General features: G+C 39.6%; 1 pseudogene; it reads right to left on the bottom strand.

The window, feature by feature from the left end:
- Window positions 1–3,599: 3,599 nt before the first annotated feature.
- LOC102866555 lies at window positions 3,600–6,765 on the bottom strand (annotated as a pseudogene).
- Between the last annotated feature and the right edge of the window lie 2,719 nt (window positions 6,766–9,484).

Genomic DNA, 9,484 nt, shown 5'->3' with positions numbered 1-9,484 from the left:
CTCCTATGCTGTCCCTCCACCCTCCCAAGCATGACGTGCTTTTCCAAGGACTGATGTCGCTTTGCAACATGTCTAAAGTATGACAGACGAAGCTTTAGAATCCTTGCCTATAAGGAGCAGTCTGGTTTCACCCTCTCCAGGACAAACTTGTTTGTTCTCCTAATAGTCTGTGGTATATTCAGTATTCTTTCTCCAGCACCACAGCTCAAAGGCATCAACTCTCCTTCTATCATCCCTTGTCATTATCCAGCTCTCTTATGCATAGCAAGCAATTGCAAAGACCATAGTCTATATCAGACACACCTTAATCTCCAGACTGACATTATTGCTCTTTAGTACTTTGGAGAGGTCTCTGACAGCAGACTTTCCCAATACAACTCATCTTTTGATTTCTTGGCTGCTGGTACCAAAAGTGTTGATTGTAGAGCCAAGCAAACTGAAGCTGTCAACAATCTTAATCTCTTCACCATCCATCATGATGCTGCCAGTTGGCTGAGTGGTGAAAATCTTTGTTTTCTTGATGTTGAGCTTCAATCCATATTGAAGTCTTTTATAAACACACTGTGGGTGTTTCTCCCCATGATCACCATTGTCCGTTTCAGTAATCAATTCAATTCCAGACCTTGCATAAGGATCTATTTCTATCTCTAAGATGTATCCTTTCTTTAATAACATTTGTGTTTTAAAACATTTGTTGTTGTTGTTGTTTATGTTGTTAGGTGCCATTGAGATGAACATGACTCATACAACTCTATGAAGAAAAGATCTGAATACTGTCTATCCTGTGCCGTCCTCACACTTCCTGACACACATTGCAGCAGTCAGTGTGTCAGTCCATCTGGCTGAATGCCTTCCTCTCCTTCACTAACCCTCCACACTTCCCAATATCACATCCTCCAAGAAATAGCACACTTCCTAGCAACATGTCCAAAGTATGTGTGGCAAAGCCTCATCATTCGTGCCTCCAAAGAGTACTCTGGCTCCACCCTCTCCAAGACATATCTGTTCTCTTGGCCATCCATGGGATACTCAATGTTCTTTCCCAACACCACAGCTCAAAGGCATCAATTCTTTTTCAGTCATCCTTATATATTGTCCAGCTCTCAGATGCATAGCAAGTAATCAGAAAGACCATGGCCTGTATCAGATGTACCTTAGTCTTCAAACTAACATCACTATTCCACAATAATTTGGAAAGGTCCCTAACTGCAGATTTTGCCAAATCAATGTGTCTCCTTATTTCCTGAGTGCTGGTACTAAGGGTGTTAATTGTGGATCTAAGCAAGATGAACCTGTTGACAGTTTCAATCTCCTCACCATCCATCATGATGCTGTCTATTGATCCTGTGGTAAGAATCTTTTGTTTTTCTGACATTGAGATGCAATCCTAGGATATGTTTCTTGATCTTCTGCAACAAGTGCTTCAAGTCATCCTCACTTTCAGCAAGAAAGGTTGTGTCATCTTCACAATGCAGGTTTTTTATGAATCTCACTCCTATCCTGACGCCATACTCCAGCTTCTCAGATAATTTGCTCAGCATACAGATTGAATAGGTATGGAAAGAGAGTACAGCCCTAACACACTACCTTTCCAATTCCAAACCATGCAATGTTCCCATGCTCTTTTCACACAAAAGCCTCCTGGGCCAGGTATAGGTTCCATATGAGTACAATCAAGTGCTCTGAGATTTCCATTCTTCTCAATGCCAATCACAAATCACAACTTGTCATGATCTACACAGTCAAATGCCTTTGCATAGTCAATAAAGCACAAATAGACATTCTTCTGGTATTCTTTTCTTTCAGAGAGGATCCACCTAACATCAGCACTATTCTTGGTGTCATGGTCTCTTCTAAATTTCCTTGACATTCTAGCAGTTCCCTATCTCTGTACTGTTCCAGACGTTTCTGAATGATCTTCAGCAGTATTTTGCTTGCATGTGATATCAATGAAATTGCTCAATAATTTCCACATTCAGTTGGGTCACCCTTCTTGGGAATGGAAACAAATATGGACCTCTTCTAATCTGCTCGGCAAACAGCCATCCTCCAAATTTCTTGGCATAGACTGGTGAGTGCATCCAAGGCTGCATCTGTTAATTGAAACAAGTCAATTGGTTTCCCATCAATTCGTGGAGCCTTGTTTTTTTGCCAGTGCTTTCAATTCAGCTTCTACTTCCTCCTTCATTATCATTGACTCCTGTTCATATAGTACTTTCTGAAATTTTTCTGTGTCAATCAATTCCTTCTGGTCCAGTGGCTCTGTATATTCCTTCCATCTTCTTTTAATGCTTCCTGGGTCATTCAATATATTGCCCATAGCATCTTTCAATATTGCAACACAAGATTCAAATTCGTTTTTTAGTTCTTTCAGCTTGAGAAATGCAGAATGATCTCTTCCCTCTTTTCCTCTAATTCAAGCTCTACACACTCCATTGTAATACTTTGCTTTATCCTCCAGAGCTGCTCTTTCAAATTGTCTGTCCACCTCTTTCACTTCAACATGTTTTCCTTTTGTTTAGGCCTCTCAATTCTCCAGTGTAGTCTTTAGCGTCTCTTCTAACATCTATTTAATTTTAGGTAACTGGATTTTTTTTATTAGGCAATGATTTTTTTCCCCAAAAAGCTTTATTCAAAAGTATTGTAAAAGTGAAATATAATTTTAAATATATAATATCAATGAGGTTACACATAAATTAAAAATGTATAACCATGTTATGAAACATAGATGTTGTTGTTGTTGTCGTTATGTGCCGTCGAGTCGCTTGCCACTCATAGCGACCCTATGTAAAACAGCCCTAAACTCCGCTCTGTCCTGTGCCAATCGCACTGTCTCTGACACTCCCATCCCAATTATCCCAGTCACTGAATCAATCCACCTTATAGAGGGCCTTCCTCTCCTGCGCCGTCCCTCCACCCTCCCAAGCATCATGTCCTTCTCCAAGGACCGATCTCTCCTCACAACATGTCCAAAGTATGTTAGACAGAGCCTTGGAATCCTTGCCTCCAAGGAGCCACCCTGTTTAACCCTTTCCAGGACAAATCTGTTTGTTTTCCTAGCCGTCCATGGTATTCTCAATACTCTTCTCCAGCACCACAGCTCAAAGCCATCAATTCTCCTTCTATCCTCCTTGGTCATTGTCCAACTCTCTGATGCATAACAAGTGATTGTGAAGACCACGGCCTGTATCAGACGCACCTTAGTCTCCAGAGAGACACCATTGCTTGTTATATATGAATCATGAACTCACATGTCTCTCTTGAAATTCATATGCTTACCTGATGTGTCTCAACTGAACAAGGTTTTACTTATTGCATGTAACAACTTCTGTAGGAGATCCTTCTGCTTGTGTGGGATCTCTATGCACTTGTGTTTATATCTATGCATACACTTTAGTTATTTCTGTAGTTGGGGAATGGGACAGGGTATGGGAGTTTCCAACATCACAATTATTGTTTTTGTTGTGGGAAACATTTCCAGATCTTTGCTCCATTTTATTCATTTTCAAGGGTGGGGGGAAGCTTGATTTGGATGTCAAGTGTGATTTTTTTCAAATGCAGTTGCTCAAACAATAAATGGTAAAGAAGTTTAAAACTCTTCAAAGGTCCTGAGACCCACAAATGGTGCAGTCACTGCCAGTGCCCCACTCCATCCTTTGAAAGAGGTAAACTAGGGTGCCATCTAGCAGTTATCTGCTCAGGATGGCCAACAAGGACCACTGCATGCTGGTGTACAGGGTCACTCTAGTTGACTGAAAGTTTGATGGAAGGACAAATATTTTGATGAGTTTGAGGCACAGTAGTGGATAGTCATGTTCCCAAATGACACTTGTGGAGTCAGCAGGAGTTTTCTGTAGCTAGACAGTAATAATGCTTCCAACAGTGAAAGAAAGTCATGCCTTTTCTCTGCTGTCATTGGTCCTTCAACACAGAGAAAAGTAAAAATGCCAATAAAACTGGCAGTTTGTTCTAAAGAAGCAATTGCAAACATTCTGTAGCAATCCCACTTCCTAGCGTATCTAATCAAGTCATCAGGGTCAGTGTTCTGGTTTGAGTCTTGAAGCTGCCACCACCTCAGATACATTTCATAAACTAATAAAAGATGCAGAGTTTTCCATGGATATTTATTTTAGTATTGAAAAGAATATGTCTGTAGACCTGGGCTTTGCCTAAAATTGCACTAATTGAGATGATAACAGGATCATACTCAATCTATTTGTATACAGGTTTATGGCAGGATTTGCAGATGGTTATCTTGAACACACAATGGTGATGGTCTTAGTAGAGTCCCTTGGTCTCTTCATTGCCCTGACTGCATCTGTACTGGAAGGAGGCCGAGGCCGCGGGAGGAGTAGCAGCTTCCCTCTTGGTACCTTCTTTCCCTGGGTGGGGACCATTCCACTCAACAGTGCCTATGGCCTGCTAGACAATGATTTTTTTCAAATTATATGAAATGGGGGGATGTGAGGGAAATTGGAAGAATCTGTTCTCAAAAAACAATGTATTCAAATTTTGTAAATAAACTAGTATAATAAAAAAAATTACATGACATTATTATGCAATCTTAAAAAATCCATCATGATTGTTATTGTAGTGACTACTATTCTCTAGTTAAATATTTATTTCTTTTTTTGCTTGGATCCACAGTCAACATCCATAAAATGCAGCAACCAAGAAACCAAGCAACATATCACATTGCTCAAGTGGTCTGCCAACAGCTTCTTTGACACACTGTTGAACAAGAATATCTCCTTGAGAATTAAGGGGAACTCTGTATAAACTAGCACGTTTTCACTTGCCTCATATCCATATGGTAAGTTGAACAGTACATAAGGAAGACTGAAGAATTTGCCTTTCGATTGTAATGTTACCAAAGAATACTGACTATACTAATGACGGTCAAAAGAACAAATACGCTTTAGAAGAAGTGTCGTGGGAGCGATCCTTAGCGGTGAGGATGATGAGACTTGTTCTCACACACTTTGGGCATGTTATCAGCAAGAGTAAGTCCTTCGAGGAGGACAACATGCTTGGAAAGATGGAGGAGTGATGAAGAGGAGGAAAGCTTTCACTGAGACGACTTGACAGAGCGATTATAACAATGGGCTTCAGCACAGCTGAGACTGTGGAGATGGTTTAGGATTGGGCATTTTCCTTCTGTTGTACACAGGATCACTGAGTCAGTTCAAATCTGCCTAACAGCAACTAAATGTTATCAGGTAAATAATTTACATCTGTCTATCTTCAGTGATAAGGTATGATATTAAAACTTCAAGACAAGGCAAACAGTTGGATATTATTACCTTTAAAGTCTGTTTTAATTTAGCAGGTATAAAATAGTGCCTTTCCTTTCAACTTTACATTTCTCTAACTGTTGTTGTTAGGTACCATCGAGTCACCTGTGACTCATAGTGACTGTATGTACACCAGCTCTGAAGCCTGCCCTGTCCTGAGCCAGTCTCACTGATTCTAACATACATATCCCCATTGTCTTAATTACACTGTATCATCCAGGGTCTTCCTCCCCTGCACTGTCCCTCCACCCTTCTGAGCATGATGTCCTCCAAGGACCAGTCTCTCCTGGCCATGCGCGCAAACTATGTGATGTGGAACTTCAAAATCCTAGCCTCCAAGGAGAAACTTAGTTTCACCCTCTCCAAGACAGACCTATTTGTTTTCTTGGTGATCCATGGTATGTTCATGACTCTTCTCCAGCACCACAACTCAAAGATATCAATTCTTCTGTCATCTCTAGTCATTGTCCAATTCTCTGATGTATAACAAGTAATTATGAAGATCATGATTAGTGAGGCTATAAACATTTGTCTACTTTTGGAAGCATTTACATGTTATCCCACTTTTACTAGCTAGGAGACTTTAGACCTGAGTTTATTAAGAAAGATGGTGATGTTGTCTCTAACTCTTTTGCACAACCTATTTTCACAAGCCATACCTCTGTTGCATTACCTTAATAAAACTTTCCATTGCATTACTTTTAAAAAAAAGACAATGATAATAAAAATTAACCTTCTCAGGCTATAGTGAGGATCAAGAAACTACATGAGGCAGAGATCCTATCTCTAGCACATAGCTCAGTGCTTATCATGCACTAAGTACTAAATATTTCATCCAATCAAGTCCACATGACATGGAAAATGTGTGATAGTGTTAGATGTCAATTTAACAAGGCTATGATTCCCAGTGGTCGTAGTTTGGCAGACACTATGAAATTAACTTGAATTTTGTGACTGGATGTGAGCAGCCATACTTAAAGGGGAGTTTCCTTGGATGTGTGATGTGTATCCAGTAGATAAATTGATGTTCTGGTGAAGCTTAGTCTTTCTTGTGAACATGCAACTCTGACTCTTTTATTAATTTTTATTTTATATTGGTTTGCTTACAAAGTTTGTAACATTGTGTTTCACACTATTCTTCATTCACATTGTATTTCATACAATAATTCCCATGCATTATGTTTTATAAAATTAATCACAATCAGACTATGGCCATCATTACCCTGTCTTTTCAGGGATATTTCCCATTTCCTTTACCCTCTCTCTTCACCTCCCAATTGTGCAACCCTGTGATTTCACCCCTTCCCTCTTATGTCCTCCAGTTCCTGGGATATAAAATTGTAGAAGTCTCCTGCCTGTCACCTCACCTGCAGATTTTTATTTTTATTCACTAGCCTCACAATTCTGCGGACCAGGAAAGTTCTCGAGTCTGATTTTGACTTACAGATTTGGGCTTGCCAGTCCCTACCATATTGGTTTTGTTGTGCTAGGAAATCCAGACTAAGATAAAATGTTAAAAAAATAGTAACCTTTTTTCTGACAATGTGCTCCCATAAAAATTACAACTGAAAAAGCCAAGGAGTGGTTTGTTCTTTCTCATGTTGACTCGGTGAATAGGAAACCAATTCCATGGTGGCACACAATAACCAATAAATTTACTTTTTGAACTATAAGTTTACAAAGTTAGGGTCTAAGGAGCTGGTGAGAGTATCTCTACTAACTAATGAACTCTGGTGGCTTAGTGGTGAGGAGTTGTGCATCCCACCCAAAGGCAACACTTTCAATCTATCAGATGTTCTATAAGAGGAAGATGGACAATTTCCTCCTTGGCAATTTACAGCTTCTGAAAAGCCACCAGAGGGTCAGTTATGAGTTTATTCCAACTTGACAGCATATAACAACAATGCGCATCAGCTCACAGGTCCCAAAACAGAGTGTGTTGGATTCCTGCTTTTACTCTGGATTTACTCCTTGAGTAAAGATAGTAGTGATGGCATTGTTGTTGTTGCTGTTGCTATTAGTTGCCATCAAGTGGATCCCAACTCATGGAGACCATAAGTGTGCAGAGTAAAACCAATCCAGTCTATTCAAAGTAGGAAGCAGACTGCCAAGTCTGTTTTCCCAGACAGCTGTTGGGGGTTGGAACCACCAACCTTTTGGCTATTGCCTAGTGAAGCACTTAACCATTACGCTCTAACCAGAAACTCCTACAGCTGCCATTTAAGAACCATTCATTATCTAACAAAAGACAGAAGGAAGCAGTTCCAGTCTAGAAACCACTAGTCTCATTGTGTATTTCTATTTTAAATTGTCTTTAATTGTTATAGCTGACACTAAATACCGTAGATTCTTTCTCCCATCCTTTGAATCTTCTGAATTAACAAGCTATATTTTTTCAAAATTCAGTTATTGCAATATGATTGTATAGCCCCAAACAATTGCATATCATTTAGTCTCATGCTTAATTTGTTGCCTCTTTAGAATATAATTTTTTTCTGTGAAAAGCTCAGGAGAGATATATGTTAATTATATCTGTTCCAAATGTGTAGCAGAAATTGTGGGAGCAATCACAGGCAGAATATAATTGTGTGACTATCTCACCAGATTACACAGTGTGTCAAATGTCAAATCACATTGTGTTAAGCACCAACTTAGCCTAAAATTGTTCGGTAATAAATGAAAAATGTGATTTGGTCCCAAGCTGTGTGGGCTCTTTTGGCACGCACTCTCCATCTGTCACCTGCTTGATCACACTTTGCGTACCTGGCTAGGTGCTCTCAAAGTCATCAATCAGACATGGAGGAATCAGCATCCGGCCTAGGTTTCCTGCTTGAGCCAATGAGGAAGTAAAAATTAGTTCTCTGCTATTGTGCTCTATTTAAAAGTAAAAATAAAAATCTTACACATGTGGGAAGCAACAAAAGCCTTTTGCTAAAACAATTGATGGAGCCCACGCAACAATTAATAACTTGAAATGTCAAACAGGCACCCTTGATTCTACCCCTTCACCAACTCAAAGAGCAGTTTAATTTTAAGTGCATGTGTCAGAGGGAAAGAAACATAACAAATATATCAGTGCTCAGTTGAGACCTGAGTCAGTTGGAAGGTCCAGAGTAGTGGAGAATAAAATATCCATATTTCCCTGTTTTCATTTTCTCAGAGGCTATGGGAGAGTGCACTGAGTGGACTCATTTTACTGAATATTTCTTTCAACCTTTTCTAGTTGGACAAAAGAGCAAATGACTTGCTTGGGATTTCAAGGTTAGGTCTACTCCTAACAAGACTCCCTTCTTCTGGTTAATTGGAATATTTTTTTCTCTTTGGACACCTCCAGTCTCTTCCCACACCCTCACTGACCCCCCCACCCCTACTTAAATGTGATAAGGATGATATTACCTTTTAAAAACATTTAATTGTGTATTATGGAGGTCAGGTGAGTGATGTCAGACATTGATTTCTTGAGTGACTGGCTGAAATTCTCAGAGTGAGGTTGCCCCAAGCTGAATGATTCCAAGGTAACAATTTCCTCTAGGAAAAGCTGGCATTTCTATTAATAAACACTGTCCTTCTCTATCTCTTCCTGTTCTTTTTATTCTTTCTCATCAGAGATGCTAACCAAAATGTTGTTGCTGTTATTATGTACCATCTAGTCAAAACTGATCCATAGCTGACCTTCCAGTGGGTTTTCAGAGACAGTTAATAGCAGGCGGGGGGTATAGATTTCCCATCCTTCACCCGCTGAGCAGCTAGTGGATTTAAACTGCATGTCTTCAAGATTGCAGTGCAGTTTCTCACCACTAGTGTTCCCTAACCAAAAAGTGAATGGTTTGAATCTACCAGTCACTCCACACAAGAAACATGAGATGCCATCTCCTTGGAAACCCAGTGGAGAGTTGTCAGGAGGTGTAATTGAGACAAAGGCAGTGAGTTTGGGCTCATTATTGGTTTTACTTATTTATAAGTTAGAATACTGTTAGATGAAAAATTAGAAAACTATAGCCCCTAACTTGTGAACCAAAGAGACCTGGATTTAAAACTTAGCTCAGTTATTTTACCCCTGAGTAAGTTAATTCATCCCTTGGAACCTCAATTTCTTGATTTGTTAAATGGAATAAAATATTTTTGTGAGGGCAATGTCTGAAATATGGTAAATTCTTAACAAATGTTATTAACCCTCATGTGCTAGAAAA

The sequence above is a fragment of the Elephantulus edwardii genome, unplaced genomic scaffold, assembly GCF_000299155.1.
Source record: "Elephantulus edwardii isolate Elephantulus edwardi_28Jun2011 unplaced genomic scaffold, EleEdw1.0 scaffold00031, whole genome shotgun sequence".
Classification (NCBI taxonomy): domain Eukaryota; kingdom Metazoa; phylum Chordata; class Mammalia; order Macroscelidea; family Macroscelididae; genus Elephantulus; species Elephantulus edwardii.
This window is presented reverse-complemented; position numbering and strand designations above follow the sequence as displayed.